The sequence below is a fragment of the Rattus rattus genome, chromosome 6 (genome assembly GCF_011064425.1).
Source record: "Rattus rattus isolate New Zealand chromosome 6, Rrattus_CSIRO_v1, whole genome shotgun sequence".
In the NCBI taxonomy this organism is placed as follows: Eukaryota; Metazoa; Chordata; class Mammalia; order Rodentia; family Muridae; genus Rattus; species Rattus rattus.
Genome location: NC_046159.1, coordinates 20,452,736 through 20,473,939, shown reverse-complemented (window position 1 = coordinate 20,473,939; position 21,204 = coordinate 20,452,736). Strand labels below are relative to the sequence as shown.

The following is a 21,204-nucleotide window of genomic DNA, read 5'->3' as shown; positions in this document are numbered from 1 at the left end:
ATGTTCTGTTTCGTGTCTGTGTTTCTAAGTGCAGTTGAGTAAGGACAGTGCATTAGCAGAAGCATAGTGATTGTTAATGCAGAGACAACAGCACAACAATAAAGCGTGTGTTTCCTCTGTTTTCCACATGCTTCCTCCTTGTCATTCACTCCCTCCCTCCCTCTCTACCTCCCTCGCTCACCCATTACGCCCTCATGGAGTGCCTAGCTCTAGCTGAGCCCTTTACTGACCTCCAGTCATGTGGCTATAGCTTGAACAGCATTTGACTTGAGGAAGCGCTCAGCCCCACTGGGGAGATATTGAGAACTAAAACTTTTTTTTTTTTTGACTACTTAAGCAGTCTTTACTGAAACCGTGCACGAGATTTCTACTCTTGCATCGTCTCGATCGTTTCTTCCTTGTATTTTCCTTCTTTTCTACTTGTCGGGACTTGGCTTTCTTTCCAGGATCCTCTTGCTGTCCTTGTCCAACTTTAGCCTGCTAATACCCATCATGATGGGATAGAGGCCCACATGGAAAGTTGGGCCATTAGCCTTCTCTCGCTAGACTCGTTCGATATAGAGGACGCATTTCTTCCTGTACACTTGAACCACTTTGCCAATCTGCTGGCCTCTGTAGTGTCCTCAGACAACCTGAACACCATCATCCTTTCGAACAGGCATAGACTAAACGTTATACTTCTGTCTCAGCTCTTTGGAAAGAGGGGAAAACATGATCTTCCGGATGTGAGAAGGTGCATTGAAATGCCGTTTGCGGTTCTTGCTTGGTCAGAAGTCACGAAGGGATAGAACTTCATTTTGGCGGCTACAATCCAGGAAGCTTGATAACATAAGCAATGGGAAAAGGTGAACAATAGTAGACTAGGAAAAGTACTCTATGGTAGTACGCAATAGTACTCTCTTGCCCCGAGAAGAAATAAACAAGTTTATATGTAGGATTGGGATCCAGCTTCCCTGCTGAAATGACTTCTGAAAGATTAAAGGTACAGCACGAGAGCTGTGTGGCAGAGGAGACAGCACATGCAGACAGGTCATCCCTCAGTGTCCAGCCATGGGGTGGCTGCCAGGATCTTCTGCAGATACCAAGACCCATGGATGCTCTAGTTCCTTCTGTGAGCCAGTGCACTGTTTTACAGAGCACTTTAAATCATCTCTAGACTGTGAATGGCACCCTGGGAATACTGCTGGAAGTAACTGTCATCTGCATTGCTCTGCGAATCAAGACAAGAAAAATATGTGGGGGCTGGAGCGATGGCTCAGTGGTTAAGAGTACCTGTCGATCTTGCACTTGTGGATCTGGGTTCAATTCCCAGCACCCCCGTGGTAGTTTACAACTATCTCTAACTCTATTTCTGGAGAGCTGATGCCCTCTTCTGACCTCTGTGGCTACCAGGCATACATGCGGTGCTCATATATATATATAGGCAAAACACTCATACACACAACAGAAAAATTTTAAATTTAAAAATTAAAAGTGCATGCATGAGAGAGAGACAGAGACAGAGACAGAGAGAGACAGAGACAGAGAAAGAGAGCGACAGAGAGAAAGAGACAGAAAGAGAAAGAATGGACAGAGAGACAGAGAGAGAGAATGAGAGAAAGAGAGAGACAGAGACAGAGACAGAGGCAGAGACAGAGAATGAATTAAAACTCAAGTACTCAAGTTCAGTGATAATCAGGTCTTTGCTGAAATCATACCTACCAATGTCCACTGGCCAAAGAAGTCTCACAAACAAGACTAGAATAAAGGAGGGAGAGACAGATTCTAAAACACACAGACACACACACACACACACACACACACACACACACAGGAAGCACATGGCAGACACATTGCAAAGGACACACAGGTAGAGATAGGATGAATTCGTGGCAAACCACACAAGATCAGGAGGAGCACTTGCTAACAGTCAAGGCTGGGATCAGCTAACACGGTGAGGGAAATCCAACCATGCATCAGACCAGAACCACCCACGGGGACAGCATAAAGCCAAAGCTTTAAGATCAAGGATGAGAAAAACAAATTCCAATTCCCAAAAGAATGTTGAGTGGCAACATTCGTATTTGATAATAATGTTAATTTAGCTAAACAGAGAAAAAGAGGAACATCAGGCAATAAAAAATGGATCCCCCAAGTTAATGAAGCAATCATTATATTGCATGTACCTAACAATTCTTTATTTTTGGTTTTTCAAAACAGGATCTTACTGTGTAGTCTTGACTGTCTTAGAACTCATTCTGTAGACCAGGCTGGCCTTGAACTCACAGAGATCAACCTGACTCTGCTTCTTGGGTGCTGGGATTAAAGTTGTGCACCACCATTTCCCAGCTCTAATAATATATTTTAATGATATAAGAAATTAATAAATGTATAAAAATAGTATTGACATTTCTCTACCAGAAAATGAGCCCAATAATCTATAACTTTTGAAGAATGTAATCATAACTTTATTAAATTTATATAGACTCCTGCATGCAACACATTAAGATTATAAAACTTTCATATTGAGACATTTGTAAGATTGGTTTTGTTAATAATTTATATCACATACATTTTGGCCACCATACACTTACTTAGACATCCACAAACAAAACAGAGAGCTTTAAAAGAAAGTGAAACAAAACATGAAAGAAAACTGTCTTCAAAAACAGAAATAGATTCACAGTTAATATTTGGATTCAAGAGGAACTATAATGGAAAGTCTAAAATAATCTAAACTAAATCTTTAGTTTAATAAATAAACTAAATCGAGTGATAAGAGAGGCATTAAACTGTATTTAACATATTTACATATATGCATATATAACTTAATTTATATATAATTTAACTGTATGAAATACAAGAAGTTCTGCATTTGCCCTCTATTGAAAATGCAAGGTAAATTGAGTGTGGTGGCTCTCGCCTGTGCTCAGGAGGCTGAGGTAAGATCTCAGGCCTTAGGCACATCCTCCATTCCCACAGTAGATTTCAGTGCATCTTCTTGACATGTGGAGGAGAGCATGTGGCACTGTCTTTACAGCCAGAACTGCTTATCTCTGAGCATCTTCAGTGCAAAAAGTAAGCCTCTGCCTCATGTCTGTTGCTCTTCAGCCTGTTGTCATACTCGTAACCAAGCCTCATCCCACGAGCACAAAGAAGGCACATTAGCTTAATGAAGCATGTTTATTAAAAAATATATTGCAACATTGATTGTAATGCCCAACACCCGTGTGAGATCCCTGCTGAACTCCTACTACGAATGATCTAGAATGAACCTTTATACCTAAGCCAAGAAAGGAGTGTTGCTGTACTTGAAGTCTTAGCTAATACAAAAAGACATGGGAATGAGTAATAGGCGTGAGAACTTTAAAGTAAAAGGAGAAATGCCCTATTTACAGATGACATGACATGCTCTACTGGACTTCATAAATTGTCAGCATCAAGTGTTCTCTAAACTTAATCTTAGACCAACAAAGAAATCAATACTTTACCTGTCTCCAGAAAAGCACAATTACAAGTATAGAGTAAAATGTACAAAAATTCACAAAATGTCTCTATACATAAGTGGTGATAGGTTATTGAAGGAAATGAAAGACACACGACATGTTAATTAGGATGCTTTTAAATGTAAGCTAACATATCCAACAGGAAATGTCTTTAAAATATTTTTAGGTCTAAGTATAGAGCGTTTTCCTGGCATTCATGAGGCTCTAGTTCCATCTCAATCAATGTAAGATCAGTTAATTATTGATCAGGCAATCAATCAATCAACCACTAATGTACACACAGCCTGATGGCTCAACAAGTAAACAAGGTGACCACCAAGCCTGATGACCTAGATTCAAATTCTGGAGCCCATATGGTAAAAGGAGAGAACTGACTGCCAACACTGTCCTGTAATCTCTAAATATATTCGCATGCATACACACAAAGACACAAATGTGTATTTTTAAAAGTGTTTTACACAATAAGACGTCTAATCTAACTGAACTGGGTCCAGGATTGGTTAGCTTGGCAACTCAAACATGCCATCAAACTTCTTTCAGGCTGTCTCCAACTTTATTCTCAATCACTCCAGCATGGTTTTATGCCCAAGTCTCTCCTCCCAGTAGGGTGAACTTCACATGGAGTCTTCACATGGACGTTATTGTCATGTATCCACTCAAAGTTAAGCCTTTCCTACAAAACTCTACTGTGTGTGTCACTGTCATCAAGAGACGATGAACGGTACCTCAGACCTGCACAGTGTCTATTCAGACAGGAGAGTTTCCTGCCAGAAGAAGAGGGGCAGAGTGCAGTCATTGCTGTGGGGTAGAGAATCTGCAGACCCTGCAAATAAGAGATGAAGGAACCACTGTCACTACAACTCCCCGTGATCTATGAGTGAAGTCTAAGTGATATAAATAACATATGAGGACAAAAGGCCAAGAATAGCTACGACAGTTCTATAGGGGGGAAATGAGGGGCACTTGATCTACCAGAGATCAAACATCTTGAAGAGCCATGCTGGTTCAGATGGTGGGGCTTTTGCACAGGACAGAATAGGCATGGGACCATGAATATTTGAAAGTTGGCTTGTGGCAGAGGTAGCATTATCTTATTCTTTAGGTCAATGTTTCTGTGATGGCTAATCCTACTTGTCGGTTTGACACCCCTGGGAAGGGGGAACCTCAGCTGATGAATTCCTTCTACTGTGTTGCCCTGTGGGCATCACTGTGGGGGAATTTTCTTGATTGCTATTTGATGTAGAAGCATTAAGCCCACCATGGGCAGTGCCATCCCTAGGCATTCTGGCCAGGGCTATATAAAGTAGATGATTGTAAATAAATCTAGGAGCAACCAGGAAGCAGTGTTTTCCCATATTTACTGTTTCCTGATCCTGCCTTATGGTTTGGCTTCCCTTCAGAATAGGCTGAAGTCTCTAATAGGAGACAAAGTATTTTCCTCCCCAGGTTGTTTTGGCCTGTGTTTTATCATTGCAACAGAAAGTTAACTGGGAGAGTTTTGAAAAGAAGCACAATAGTCAAATCTTTGACTCCACTGATCAAAATGAACAATATACTCTTCCCAAACTTCAAAAATACTGTGTTCTCTCACAGGCCATGAGTTCTAGGACCGCCCAAGATGCCCTACCAGAAAGGAAAGGCATTTAGGAAGCAGCCACTTCAAGCTTTTTTTTCAATGAACACATTGCATCTGCTGCTTCAACCCATATTTCATTTCCTCCCAGGATTTGGAAATGGATACTAATCTCTTGTCCCCAGTTCCTGTTCAACTGGGTTAAGAGTCAGTGTGGGAGAGATGAAGAAATTATGAAGAATTCAAACCAGGAGGCTGGCAGAACCAGATGTGCCTTTTATACAGATTGTTGGGCCACAAGAGGATAGGATACAAAAGCACAATAACAGATAATCTTACCCTCAAGGGTTTACAAACCTACCAGAATGGATTCTGAATACACACAGTCAGAAGAACAAGAAACCGTGCTTGCTGGCTCACAAAACAAAAGCCTGGGAACTCAGAGAGGGAGGAGGGGGTCTTCGCTTCATGGAAGCTGTTAGGGAGGAGCTGAGGACTGGGCTTGGCCAATTTACTCATCACTTTGGAGCTCAAATTTCTTTTTAATTAATTAGCTAACTATTTGGGTGTGTGTGTGTGTGTGTGTGTGTGTGTGTGTGTGTGTACATGCTACAGCATGTATGGAGATCAAAGAACAAGTTCTAGGAATCTGTTTCATTTCCCATCTTGTTGAGGCAGGATATGTCTCATTCCCGCTGAGTGGTGCACTCCAGGCTGTCTGGCTTCTGAGGTTCCAGGTGATTCTGCTTCCCACCTCACTCCAGCAGCTCTAGGATTACAGACTCACACCATCGGACCTAGCATTTTAGGTGGGTTCCAGGAATCGAGCTCAGCTAGTCAGGGTTGCACAGCAAGAGACTTTCCCTGCTGAGCCATCATGCCATCCTTGAACTGGATTCTTGCCTGTAAGAGTGGATAATGTCCCTTCCTAGCCCAAAGCTGTTCTAAGAATTATGTGATGTGCCTTGGATCTCTGAACTATAACACTTACTCATACCAACAGTAAAGTGAATGACACTGGCTTCTTTGTCACTTGTCATTTTCTTCATGACCCCTTTACAAATGAGGGTAGGAGCACCCAGTCTTCCTGCTGGAAGGAACATAGGAGTTTCTACACACATTCTTCATCCAAGTGGCTGTCTTGTCTCCAACTGTCCACTTTCCAGGACTGCTTCTCTTTTCCATTGTAAGGTTCCTTAGTCCGCTGCTGGGCTGCAGGAATTTTTAATCCATGGGGATGAATCCAGACTCCCTCCCACCGCATCTCTGTCCATAGTTTGACCTGTGGGAGCCACACAAAGTGAACTCACCCCGTTCCCCATTTGACGGCATTGTGGGAGTTGATGGACGGCTGTCAGGGCTCCTCTGTTGTATCAGCCTTCACAGGTGTTGGAAATGCCCATCTTGTGACATGGTTTCTGGGACAATTCACTAACCCAGTGTCCTTCCTGGTTTGCCCATTACTTTGTCAGTAAACTCTTTAACATGAGGGTGCCACCTTGCCGCTGCCACTTCTAATTAGAGTGAGTGTAAATGTTCAAGAGTGAGGCATTTGAAACCAAGCATGTTCGTAACAGAGTAATGCATATCTATCAAAGCTGTGTTTTCAAAGACTATATAGTGACATGAGGGAGATAGTCATTGTCTAATGAGGAAACGATTATTCTAGAGTGAAAGGGAATCATCTCCATGGTCTTGCATGTTCTAGACAACCTATTTACTTCTGAGCTATACCCCCAGCCCCAATACCAGGTTCGTTGGTGCAGAATGTAAGCACATAAACCTCACTTTAGATAGTTCTCTCCATGTAGCTCCTTGAGGCATGCAAAATAAAAATTAATGAACAAACAAAATGCTAACCCATCAACCAACCAATCAATCAAACAAACCTTCAGGGATATATAGTAAGCAGACAATGGTTGTTTATGTTGTGTGTAATTTTAAAACTCCATGGTATCACCTTCTCGGGCTGTGCTCTCACTCAGCTCAGCTCCATGCATTCACTGCCACTGGTCCCACTCCAGTCAAAGCTCTGCCAATGGCCAGCTTGCTCTCTGACCTCCAGGAGCTGCCATCAGTCCTCCAACCCCTCCTGGCTCGCTCCACCAAACCCCCAACAACTGCCCAGGCTGTGCCCTTTCTTTTGCGCACTTGAGTCACTGCAGATGGAAAACACCAGGCAGCTTTCATATTAAAACCAGTCAGATAACTCAATGGCTGGGTGAAGCATATCCTGCCTCATCCTCCTTCAAACCATTGGTGCCAGGAGACCTACCTGTCTCATGCTCCTCTCTCCAAAGCCTGGCTGAAAAGCCCATTCTCTATATATTTCCCTCCTCTTCCTCCTGGGACCCAGAAATTCCACCTCTACACCTTTGCCCAGTGATTGGTTTCTGCCGTCTTTATTGACATAATCAAGGGCCATTAGGGAACCAGATTTTAGTTATCAGCTCCTCCCTACAGTTTACATGGTGACGGTACAGTAACTGTTCTCTTATTTCAATTGCTCTGCCCTTTGTGATGATAACTGTATTTTTCTTTTCACGACTTAAAAGATATTACAAATTTGACAGTGCAGGAGAAACATGGTACCCATAACAAGTCATGATGCTCAAGTGGCAACAAGGCCAACAACAGCCCCAGCCTCTCCACCCTCGCTCTGAACAAATTCCTATCAAACATTAAGGTTTGTTCATTTTTTGTTGTTGCCTGTTTGTTTGTCTTGCATCCGGACCAAGAATTATTTCTTTGGTCACGCTGAGATTTTCTTAATAAATTTTTTTTCAAGTTGTTTTGCCTTAGTGCTTCAAAGAACTGAGCTTTTTTTTTTTTTCCAGTTTGTTTTTTCTTTTTTAACCACAATAAAGAGCCTTTGTCTCCCTTCATTCCACCGTGCTCTGTGTCTTTTGGCTTCTCGTTGGTGGGAGCCCATCCTGTCTCTGATGCAAGGCAGAGTGTCAGTTACTCTGCTTGCTTTGTGTCAGTCCACGTGTGCAAGCTGACATACTGTTTGTGTCACTGGACCCAAACAAGAGTTGGTGGCATCCTGTTCAGTCCTTCCCTGAGTTAATGAGACTCTGTTGGCTTTCTGGATGCAGCGGTTGGTCCAATGACACCTCCAGCCAGTAGGTTCTTCAGTCTCTAGATATTCAGCTTCTAAGATGTGTTGTCCACAGCCTTGCTGAGAGACTCGCTAAAAAACAACCTTGTGAGTTCTGGATCGCTTTCAAAGGAGGAAAATGAGAGACAATGATAGCGCGGTGTGGTTTGTTCTGCATCGCTTGCCCTGGCTGCTGGAGACCACCACTTCCTTTGCTAAGCGATTACAATCTCTTTAATAATGTAGGTTAGAGTTTGCTGTGGATCAAAGCTAAGCTAAGCCGTGCAGGGCAGCATTTCACTAACCTACACATTCCTCACTTTCAACAGCTCGGAGAGTTGCCCATCACTAATCCGTTGGCATGAATACCAAGACTCCTGCAAAATTCCTGACGATGGCTCTGTGATTAAATCTCCGAGTTCTTTCCGTCCCCAGGAATCTGCCTGAGACCCAAGGTGGGTATTCGTTTTCCATGAAGCTTCACACCCAGGGCTGCAATTTTCTCTCCCCCATATTTATACCCCTTTTCCCCCTTGGACCATTCTTCTTGGTCAGAGTTGATAGAAGCTAGTTGGGTCTTGGGTAACTCTAGCTGTCTGTCTGTCTGTCTGTCTGTCATCTGCTGACATTACACCATCTGCTCCGAGCACTGGCCTTCGCTCTTCCCTCTTCTCCCTGCTCCCAACTTGCACAAAGCTGCTCTTGCTGTCACTGGTCAGTCTCCGCAAGTCTCAGGCTTGTTTTGAGCCCTACTCTTGGAATGTTATAGCCCCGGACCCCTCCCTTTCTCCTTTAGTTACGTTTCCCTCTTTCTCCTTTGAAAACCTGAGAGAAGGTTCTGGAGAGCTTCTCTTCACTTCTTAGTCAGGACCACTGGTGAATACATTGCCAGAACTTAATTTTGGAGATGTTGTTGCTTTACTATGGCCGCTGTGCTCTTTGGAAGAACACACGAGTAAGAAGATAGAATGAATCTCTTTAGGTTTGCGTCATACGACAGCTCCAAGGGGAGTTGGGCGAGTAGCTGGCCCGGCGGTGTGCCTTTTAGGATGAACATGCTAGATTTCCCCGGAAAATTGTGTGACGAGTGAAATTTTAAAAAGTGTTTCTTAGGGTGCAGAAGAAGGGTTAGTTTCAGTTTACTGTGCAAGGAGAAAGAAGGGAGAACGGAGAGAGCAGAGAAAGAAGGAAACTGGGGCTAGGTTTCCAGCTGCCTCACCTTCGGATCAATCCTTGAAGCTCTGTCCTGATATTAGAGGAGGGAACGGAGCATGGGTTAAGTGACTTAGCATAACCTTGCTCATAACACAGAGCAAGGAGCCAGGAGTCAGGCCCAGGCAGTACGCCTGAACTCTTCACTCTCACAGGTGGCTCATAGGCAGCTTATGGGACTGCTCAGCCCAGAAATGGGGTTCTCTGTGATCATTTAAGAATTCAAACTTTACATCAAACTCTAGATTGATTGCTTCTTTTGAAGATTTCAGGACCCATGTTTTCGCTTGGTAGGAACGTTTAACACCAGGCTCAATCCCTTCAGAGAGTCGGGCTCACTCTAGCTCCTAATATTCCCCCATGTTTTTGTTTATTTACGTTCTCTTCTGGGCCTTGATAGACATCAGAGTTTGGAGTGCTGCTTCCCACTTCCCGTGGACAACTCGTTGCTTTTCCTGGTTTCCAAAAGAAAGCCTTTGGCGTTATAGAAAAGGAGAAAGCAAAAACAGTGAAAAGTCAACTATATGACTGCTATGCTACACTGAGGTTAAGCCCCTGGAAAATGGCAGCCCAGAAACTTGAGGGGTTCTAAAATGTCTGGAATTAATTTCCTCAGCTCATCTCTGGCCCCTTCATTCCCAATGGCGTATCCACTTTCAGCACCATGTTCTCAAACCAGAGTCTAATGAGGACACCACCGGAGACTGTAGAACCTCTAAGAGTGGCTTCTGCGACAGCAGGGCACCAGCAAGGAGAGCATTTATTGTGGACTCTTGAAGATGCAAGATAAATGAGGCTCCATAGAGTGAAGAGGACAAGTGAAATCTGAAAAGCCACATGAAGGGAAACACTGTTTATTTGTTCATTCTCTGATATTTATCATATCTTGCTGGATACCTTTTTATTCTGTGTCCACTTCGCACACAACTAGACAATGGTAACTCGGGCAATTCAAGTGATCTAGATGGTGAGAACTTGTATATGAGCAGATAGACGAATGTCTTTACTACAGAGGACTGTATGTTAGTAAAGAGGTTGGAAGACAGGGTTGGGATGAGAGCAAGAACACTGTGTTCAAGTTTCGTAGGTGGTTCTGGTGGATTTCAGCAGATAAGAGTGCCAACAGAAATCTGGACAGGAAGGACTGTTCTGGAGGATGTTCAAGCCACATTCAGTAGAGCCTCTGGGCTTTTTAATGAGGCTGGAACTGGGAAGACATCTATCACTCTTGAAGTTGAATTATGTGCATTTTAAAATTACCAAATGCATGTGAATCTCAGAGGGTCAGGGGTGGAATGTAATAGCTTGAACTGAACCATTTTCAACGGGCTTATGCTTTACATGCTCAGAAACCAGCTGTAGTGTATTTTAAGGACTGTGGAGCTTATAGAAGGGGGCACTGGGAACTGGAAAGGTGACACAGTCAAGAAGAGCTCTTACTGCTCTAACAGATGAAGTGGGCTTGGTTCCCAGAACCAAGGGGGTATGACACCATCTTCTGACTTCCATGGGCACTTGTATGAACTTGATACATAGAAACTAATATAGGTGGACTTGCATACACACACACACACACACACACACACACACACACACACACACAACACAAATAAATAAAAAGAAGAAGGTGAGGCCTGACTGGCAAAAGTAGACCACTAGAGGTGAGCCTTCTAATGTTATATATTTCTGGTTCTGACTTTCTTCCCTGAGAAGTTCAATGGACAAGTCCCCACACATGTTCCCACTGACACAACGCTTCTAGTCGCCCTTCCTGCCATGAGGAACTGAAATCTCTGAAACCACTGGACAAAATAAAAATTTGCACCCTTATATTACTTTTGTCAGGTATTTGCTCATAGTAATATGCTCCCAACCTTGTGTGCGTGCATGTGTGTGTGTGTGTACGTGCACTTACAAGCACATACATGTAGGAGTGAAAGAGGCAATAAAGACAGAAATAAGGCATTGGACTTAAGAGTCCCTACCCCTCTGTGTCCCACAAAACAGTGAAAACATCTGTACCTGTGTGAAGACTAGGATGCAGAGTGTGTCCCAAAGGACAAAGCCATGAGCAGAGAGCAAAGAGGTGGCTCGAGGCTGAAGAACCCTTACTGCTTTATCAGAGGATCGGAGTGAAGATCCCAGCACCCATGGAGAGATTGCTCAGTGGTTAAGAGCACTTTCTCCTTTCACAGGGAACCCAGGTTCAATTTCCAGTACCAACCTGATGGCTCTCAGCCATCTGTAACTCCAGTCCCAGACATTCCGATGCCCTCTTCTGGTCTCTGCACATACATGCTGCATAGTCACACATTCAAGTAGTATACATAAAATCAAAATTAAAGCTAAAAAATATCCAAAAACAAAACATGGGTAAAAAGCCAACTACCCAGGGAGGCCTAGTGGGGAGTAAGGCTGAGAACCATCATGAGATTTAGAGAAAGATCCCTGATTCGTAGAGAGCAGGAGCAGTGGAGGATTTGGGGCAGGCACCCAATCCCAGGGGATTGAGATGTGAGGGAAAGAAGGAAGGACAGGAAGAGGGTGTAAGGTCTCACATGATTCAGTTGTGTACCCAGGACAGGAAAGCGAAGCACGCAGTGACCCTAAGAAACAAGCAAATAATCCCACGGAAGTCCAGGACGCCATCAGGAAAAGGACCCACAGAGAGGAATGGGCAAGTGCTTGGGGGAAGCCACGAACCTGTTCTTTCTTGGGTCTTCTGTCCAGCTTTTCCTTGAAGCACCACTGTAAGCTCCGTGTGGCAGGACAAGGGATGTTTCTAGAACTTTCGTTTGCTCAGTTGACTTTGTACAGTGAGGTATGGGAAGCTGAGACATTGTCTCTTAAACGCCCCCTCACACGCCCCCATCTGCCGGGGTGGGTGCTTCCTGTGCCTTAGGAGACACCGACGCAGAATGCCACCATCAAATCTTCTTTGTGACCTTTGCTTCTTAGGAATTCTTCTGAGGTCCACGACGTCTGGATGCATGTGTTTCTCTGAGACTCGAGGCGGCATGGCATGGGTCCAGTTGGTGTGAGATACTTGAGTCTCCTGGCGTTGATGACTTTAGGGATAGCCTGATGTACTGGGGAGTAACAGGTCACTGTGCCATGGGCTCTGAAACATTTCCTTGGATCCACCAAATAAAAACCTGTTTGAACCCTCAGAGGCCAAATCTTTACGCACAGCATCCTTCATCTTACTTTCCTACTGTTGATTTCCTGTATAGCCTTAGACAAGGTCTATGAAGTCCTCAGAGCTACAATCCCAGCAGCGTGTTTTGTGTTTGTTTGTTTTGTTTTTAACTCTGGGGGGTGGGGGGTAAAGGAGAAAACTTTCATTTTTAAAAAACATATAGTTGTATTGATTCTTTGGGGATTTCCCATCATGTACCTCATCATGCTCATTTTCTAGCCCTTCTGTATCTGTCCTGACCCCTGTGACCTCTTCCCCCCCAAATAAAACAAAAGAAAAATTAAAACAACAACAACAAAAAACAAGTTTGTGTTATGTAGATATTCTCTCGAGCAATGGTCAAACTCTCTGGTCATCCCCTTAAATAGAATTGAATCCTTCCTCTCCTTACACTCAAGAAGCCATCAATTGTGGAGAGCTCAGTTCGTTATCCCACCTCCGATAAGGATAAGAGCAACCTTATCACACTTTTTAATAGTTCCCTTTGATGGCTTCCTGTTTAGGCTGCTATTTTGGGGTAGGGGGTGGAGGGGTAGAAGGCTGTCACAGAAGCCTTCCATGTTCCTCTTTCTTAACCACACATATCTGCAAGAGTAGCTTCCTTGCTCTTTACGATCAGTGGAAGCGTGGATCATGAACTTCCACGCGGTTTCTGGCTACACGGCAGACCATGAACACGGCCCCTGGCTGCAGTCGGACGACAGATCCAGAGAAGACCCTCTGGCATCACCATGACCTCAAGTGGCAGCACGGGCTACTCACATCAATATGTCTCCCTGGGGCAGTGTAGCCCACATGACAGCAAAATGGCGTCAGGCTGCAGTGGAAACCAGGGATGTCCACATGGCCATCAGTGACGGCAAAAACTATGGACATCAGCACAGACCCAGGTTGCACCAGGACCCTGGATTCACACTTGGCCCTCAGCAACAGCACAGACTTGGACATTACTGACACGGCCTCGGGTGGCAGCATGGGCCACCCACGTCACTACAGACTCCAGCAGTAGCAATGCCAAGGGAGTTTAAAACAGCTGCGGGCGCCAGTGCAAACCACGACATCTACATGGCCTCCAGTGGTAAGATGACATCAACCCAGACCCTGGACCTCAGCCCCAGACATGGTCCTTGATGGCAGCACAGATCCAGACATCACCATGGCCTTAGATGACAGTGCGGGTCACTCACATTAGCCCGGTTCTCACTGCTGTTACACCCTGTATCGGCTTCCATTCTGCCTCTCTCCACAGTACACGTAGGTTTTTTCTGTCTTTCCCATCTCTCCATTATGTACTTGTTCGTTCTAGCGGTGCCTGCCGCCTGCTTACTTATTTGTAGATGTATTGATTCATGCTTAAAGTTTAGGAAATGGAATTTTAAAAATCAGACATTCACTTAGGGAAAAGATCGCTTCATGTCATAAAAACGATATTGTTCAACCCCTGGCTTGTGCCAGTCGTCAACCCACATGCTTGGCCTGGCTTATCCCTTTGACTACTTAAGACAAATTAGTAAGTATTTATCAGCTAGATTTTTTTAAGATGTAGAAATGAAGCCTTAGAAGAAGTCATAGACTGGAGACCCAGAGCTGGAAAGCCGCACTGGGTTCAGTCCGAATCCTACTCCTCAAATGCCTGTTGCTATGGAGATGAAAGTGTCTGCTGCGATTTAATGAGGTGGCTGTTTTGTTTTGACCGCAGCGGCTCAGCTTCCTGTCACTATCAGCTATCACAGACACCTGAGAGAATGAACTCAGGAGGAAGGAGGTTCGTTTGGGACTCACAGTTCTGGGGATGCTGGTTCCTGATGGTTTCCTTGGTGCTTTGGACCTGCGACGACACACTGTGGAAGAACATGTAACGGAATAAAACCCCAGTTGATGGCTATCGAGCCAGACTTCACGGTTGGGGCTCCACGACCTCCCTCAAGGGATCAGCCCCAACCCCCCTCCACCCCTTGGATCTAAACACCTCTTCCTAGGCCACCCCTTGAAGGTTCCGTAGCCTCTCAATAGCTCTGCTGCTATATGGCTGAGTAGGCAATGTCCTCCACAAGTCTGTGTATCTGAGCACTTGGTCCTCAGCTGCTGGTGCTGTGGGTCGCCGGAGACGAGCCTTGAAGGCTATTCCTGTGTCTGTTCTCTATTCTTGTACGCGGATGGCAGTTCCTGGAATCAAAAGAAGCTGGGTAGGACACACCTCGAAGTAACAAATCATCTTCTCTTACATTTAGTGGCAGCCAGCCCCCGTCATAAAGGATGCAGAAGCCTCCACGAATGTGTGACCTGCTTACCTGTCTCTTCCCTAACACTGCCAACGTCTTGTGTCAAGGTCTGTGAATTTTTACAATTTTGCTTTGTTTTGGTTTTCGTAGGTGAATTAAAAAATATTATTTTATGCGTATGGTTGTTTTGCCTCCATATAGGACATTAGAGTCCCTGAAACTGAGTTACAGAGGGTTGTAAGGCACAGCACAGATGCTGCAAATCAAACTAGGGCTCTCAGCAGGATCAGCAACTGTCCTTACCACTGAGCCTTCTCTCTCTAGCCCCCTGTAGTTGAAGTTTTTGAAAGACTTTATTTTTTTATGCTTGAGGATTTTCTTTTTCTGGTTCTGGGAGCTGGACTCAGGGCCTCACCCAGTCAGTCAGACAAGCACCCTGCCACTGAGCATCACGACCAGCTTTACCCCATCACCCACCGTGCTGAAGTTTTACTGACTGTCACTTCCCATGTAAAATTACAGCAGTGGCGGGAACCTAAGTGATCTGTTCAGAGTACTTACAAGGGCTGAGAGATGACTCGGCTTTTGAGAGTGCTTGTTCCGCTTGCAGAGTACCCAGGTTTGTTCCCCAGCACCTGCAAGGTAGCGTACAATCACCTGTAAGTCCAGTTCCAAGAGGTCCAGGATCTTCTGAACTTCTCAAACACCACACGCACACCTGATGCACATGCAAGCCTGTGCGCCTGCAAAACACTCAAAAAAATTTTAAATTAGAAAAAAAAAGCAGACTTGTAAGTTATAACTTGATGAATATTGTGGAGGCAGTGGTAATTTCCCCCGTTTTGTGCATTAATATATTTATACTTCCCATGTTGGTTGAGAGTTATACACGGTATATAATATAGGACACTGGAAAGTCATTTCTCCTCCTTAGTAAATGTAAGTAGGGGTTAGGGATATAGCTCGTGTCATAGATTGCTGCTTCAGAATACCCAAGGCCTTGGTTAGATCTGAGCACTGGATAAAACCGGTAGTGACAGCACACGCCTATAATCCCAGCACTAGAGAGGTAGGAGGGTCACAAGTACAAGGGCATCCTTGGCTACACAACGAATTCATGGGAAGACTGAGATGCAGGAGAGACCCCGATCAACTAACCAAAACGCCACTCCCTAAATAAAATATAAATAACCAACTAAAACGCTACTCACTAAATAAAACACGTTTGGCCTTCGATCTGCAGATTGAAGCTACGTCTGACGTTAGGTATTTGGCACAGTGGAGAGAGTGCCTGCTTCATGTGCGTAAGAGTTTGATGCCCAGCTCTGAGAAGCAGGGGGAGGGTGGGGAGAAGATCACCCATCAAGCTGCTTTGACCCCACAGGAAGGGTAAGCTAGGTGAACTCCCAGTGAGTTAGACTCAGTCCTGAACCTGTTCATATTTCTGACTATTCTGGAACTCTTCTCGGGTCCCCCTCACAGGGTCTTTGTTTTCCCTTATTTACTAAAATCTTTGCCTTGCCTTCAAGTAAAACAGATTTGTTTTTTAGAGTTAACTCATCTTGCAATGGCTCTACTTCCTATGAACCCTAAGCTGAAAAATACAAACACTTTTTTGCGTTAATTACTCTGACATTCCGATTAGGAGGCAAAATGCCAATAGTGCCTTCAAATTCATGCCATCTTCCTCCAGGAACTCCCTGAGTGTCACACAGAAAACTGATCATCTCTGAGTAGGCGGAAGGACAGGTCTCAGACATGTGAATCCATAAGGGGGAAATCCCATCGAGCATCCACACCCGGCTGGCACAAGGTATTGTGATGAGTTATCAGGGATGTTCTTGGAACACGGAGATGTGGGGTAAGGAGACTGCTGCAGCTCAGGGTGTCTACACCTCCTACAGGAGGATTGGAACTCGGTGCGGTCTGAGCGCAGGGCTGGTGTCTGTCTGAGAGACACAGCTGCTGAGATAGGACACCTTAGGGAGCTGACCTTAGCCAAAGGCCCAGAGTACCGTGCATAGGACACACATGTTCAGGGAGTGATTCAGGTTGCAGGGTTTTGTCCTCCAGAGTAATAGAAGATACAATTGTGATGGCCATGGTGTCCAAATTATATGGTCCCTGGCTGCCGCAGTAAGCTTTCTGGATTCTCGGTCAAATGGTGTACAGGGTTGTCAAGGTGGATTGGCAGGAGCTTGCCACCAAGCCTGACAATCTAAGTTCAATCCCTGGACCCGCATGGCAGAAGGAAAGATGGACTTGCACAAGTCGTCACCTGACCTCCACAGCCTTGCTGTGTGGCATGTTAGCATACACACAAACACATACAGAATAAATAAACAAATGACCGTAAAATAACGGGTGGTCAGAATAAAAGAGGAGAGGGAAAAAATTCTATTGAGAGAACAATCGAGAGCCAAGAGAAGTAAGAAAAGTAAGTAGGGAAATGTTTGCTGACTTAGGACACAGAAGTCATTAGACCTTCATGTGACCTTCAACTTCATCCGCTCCAAGAGCCTTATTTCACAGATGGGGCCAAATCAGACTAAAACAAAATCAAAAGCTGCCTGTGCTCTCCGGGCTAGCGAATGGCAAAGCCAGGGCTGGAAACCAGTGTGGCGCGCTTTTCACCCCCCTTAATAAATTCAAATCTCCAGACTTAGACAAATCACGTCCCAGGTTGTTCAAAGGACTCCCAGAACCATTGTCAATAACCTTTGAAAAAGCATGGAGAATGGGGGGACTGTTAGCAGACAAGAGAAGGACAAAGTTGTCCCCGTTTTCAAATGGGGGGAAGGGGCATATTACAAAAACTATAAGCCAGTCAGCCCGACAATTACTCCTGGCAGAATTCTAGAACAGAATTTTAAAAAGCTATTTACTCCACAAACATTATTATAATAATAGAAACGAAGGGGAAATAACCCACAATTTCACCACTTTTAACCCATCAACTGAACAGACTAGTAAGTAGACTCTTTGTACGTCTTTAGAAAAGCAGAGATCGCTCCGAGCCAACCCCAAATCTTTGAAACAAAACATGTCTTCATTTATTCCTTTTTTGATAGGGATATTAGATTGGTAGAGAGAAGAGACATCAAAACTATCCTTGCTTTCAGCCTGGCCTTTGGCGAGACCCCTCGTAATTGCAGTGTGATAAGACAGGAACTGGCGGCTGGCCAGGAGGACAGGCGAGGCTGGGCTGGCCCTTACACCTGCAGAGGGCTGATTAGCGTGTGGAGCAGCCCGAAGAGACACTGGTGGGGGCGTGAGTTCTCTTACGCTTTCAGGAGAATATATTCTTTTTGTCTTAGAGAAGATAGTCGTCAGATTTCCTTGTGTCACAAAAGAGAACAACCGGCGTGAGGGCTAAGCGGATAACCAGTATCAGTAACAAATGGTTATCGATCGCTTACTAGGTGCTATGAATTGTGGGAAATAGACTTTTCCTAATTAATTATCACATAGCACTTGTAACCCACCTACCGAGAAGGTAGCAATAATATCTCTCTCCATTTTAGAGAAAGATTGAGGGAATTAAGTCTTTTGTTCAAGTTCACAAACAGGGCAGGCGTGTGAGGGAAAGAGGGAAAGAACAGACTTTTGCATGCCAGAATATCTCGTAGCCGACCCAGTACTACACAGTTCTCAGTAAGTCGCCCAACTTAAAACCTTATGACGACATCAGGTTTAACGCTTGTATTTTGGTTTTTGGAATGAATTGTATGGGTTTCGAAGCGACTGAGTGAGACGAGAGCTTACTGTGCAAGCATGAGTCTCTGAGTGTGGATCCCCAGCTCCTGTAAAAGTTGAATGCTGTGGCACAGGTCTGTAACTCGAGCCCTCAGAGGCTGAACAGGGTGACTGTCTCTTACTGGCCAGCCTAGCTGAATCTGTGAACTCCAGGTTTAATAAGAAACCCTGTCTCAAATACACCCAGTATCGACCCCTGGCCCCACACACACACACACACACACACACACACACACACGCATATGTGTACATGCACACACATGCACATGTACACTTACATATAACCTACATCTCTCTCTCACACACACATGCATGCATGCACACACACATGCATAAACATAGCACACACATAGCACATCCATGCACAAGCACACACATATGTGCACACACCTGCATAAATGCAAACACACACACACACACACACAGGATTTCATATACAACAATGGGAACAGTTCTTGTCACATGAATGACATAGGAGTCTTAGTTGACCAACAGTTCCAAAGAGAAATCATGAAAGTTAATCATATTTTGGCCCCAATCATAGAAACACAGCAAGACATACCACTGTTGACAAGATTGTAACATTTTAATGGTAAAGCAGACACACTTTGGCTCTAAGAAAGAACATTCAAGCTCTTGGAAACATCTAGAAACTCAGAAGGCTACTTGCTTCTCTGAGTGGGCAGTTCTAGCATCTGAAAGAGTTTAAACAGATTGGGGGGGCGGGGTTGTAATGTGGAGATTCATGTAGAATCAGGGAGGGAAACTGAGGCCTGGCGAATTCCTTTAAAATCCCAGCTTTGTCCCTAGATGTTAAGATATCAGAGCTTGGTTGGTGATTATAGATCCAACAGTGAACTGTCTATCAGAGAACCTCCAAATGACTCCATTGTACATCGAAGCAATCTTACTACCCCAGTCTACATTGGCATGAAGTGGTTGAGAGACATCCTATATCAGAATATAAGACTCATCACCTTTGATCACAGTGACCCAGCAAATGTTCCTGACCACCTACCTCTGATTTTGACAGATTGTTTTAAGGGACTTCTAGTTCAAGTTGTTAAACTTTTACTTTTAAGTACACATTAGAACTACAATTCCCACCGTCCTGGCTAAAGCAATATGGACAGCAGAGTCCTTTAGAAATGGCCTTCACAAAAGCTAGCTTGTCCATCTAAAAAACCACAGGAACTCTCTGGCTTATTAGAAAGTTTGTGCCTGCGGCTTGGTCTCTTCGTCCGCTTATCAGGAAAACCGTCGCCTGTGTAACAGCGCCATCTTGTGTTGGAAATAAGCAAGACTTCCAGTCGCAGAGGAAAAGAGACCACCCATTCTGTACCCAGAAAAGACAGATTCGAAGAAACTCCAAGTCAAATATTGTATGCCCCAAGCCATCTAGGCAAGATTTATACAACATCATTTTTCAAGCATGGACGTTTTCTGTCCTCACTCTGAGTAGAAGACCAGATAACTAGAGCCGTGGGAAACATCCTTCAGAAGAATGAAAAGGAAAGCACTCAATGTGCGAGATCATAGTGGATTTTTTTTTCCTTTTAGTTTCGCTTTCTTAGAACCCCTGGCATGTTCAGACATGAACAGTGTGACTAGAAAATGTTCAGAGAAAATGTGACTACAGGCCTTTGGAAGAGCTCAGACATCACCCTGCAGGGCAAGACTGGTGCCGATGCAAGGAGCAGACCGTAAGCTGCATGCAATGCTCTAGCAGAGGCTGAGGGTTCGGGTTTTCCCCTCAGCACAGCGCTTTGTGAGAACTGGTTGCCAGGTGGGTCTCGTTCAATGCCATGCCAAACTATTCCAAATCATATTTGCTTTATTGGGCTTTGGGGAATACAGTATCATATGCGTTTCTATTGCAGTGCTGGTCTTAGTCAGGGTCTGGAATAATATCAAGAATCGTCTATTAAAAATAATATATTAGGAGTTATGCCAAATCTTGCACATAGGTGGGGCAAGGGGTGACTTCCGAGATCCTTTCTCTGTGACTTGGGGCGATCCATGAGGTATAGTATGGTGATCTGTCCCAAAGGGTCCAGCGGGTGGTGGGTGAGAGTTTCCAGGTCAGTTCCTTGGCACCAATGGAAGTTGGTCTCAGTCCAGGCGTTCCTGCAGCTTCCTGTCTTCCATTTTGTTTGGGTGGCTTGTGCCTTTGTAAGCCATTTGTGTGGGAACATTTGAGTCTTCTGTCTGTGGGAAAACTCAAAAACAGAGATAAGAACATTTGCCAACCTGTGGGAGCCTTGGTAAGGATGAGCCTTACATCTGATTGTCTCTTACTACAGACTTCAGGAGTTGCCAGCCATCTTGACGACCACCAAGACGCAAGCATTCATTTCAAAGTAGGATTGGGTTGGCCTGATATCACGTGGTTGGGCAAGCCAGAATTGCTGGAGGCTTCTGACACTTTTTGTTCAAACACGACGCATCCCCATCCCTTCCTCCCTTTTCCCTGAAGCAGCAAGTCACAAGCAAGAAAGGGCTTCAAAGCAGGAGGCCAATGTGGCCTTTTGTGTCCTAAGAGACAGGCTTATTTAAACATGAAAGGTGAGAGGTTTTTTCCTAACAAAATGGGAACTGAAAGTGTAATGAAGAAAACCCCTGCCCCCACCCAGTGGCACAGCGCTACCAACGCCAGT

At 44.7% G+C, this 21,204-nt stretch overlaps 1 pseudogene; it reads right to left on the bottom strand.

Moving 5' to 3' along the window:
* Positions 1–367: 367 nt before the first annotated feature.
* On the bottom strand, positions 368–796 carry LOC116904576 (annotated as a pseudogene).
* Between the last annotated feature and the right edge of the window lie 20,408 nt (positions 797–21,204).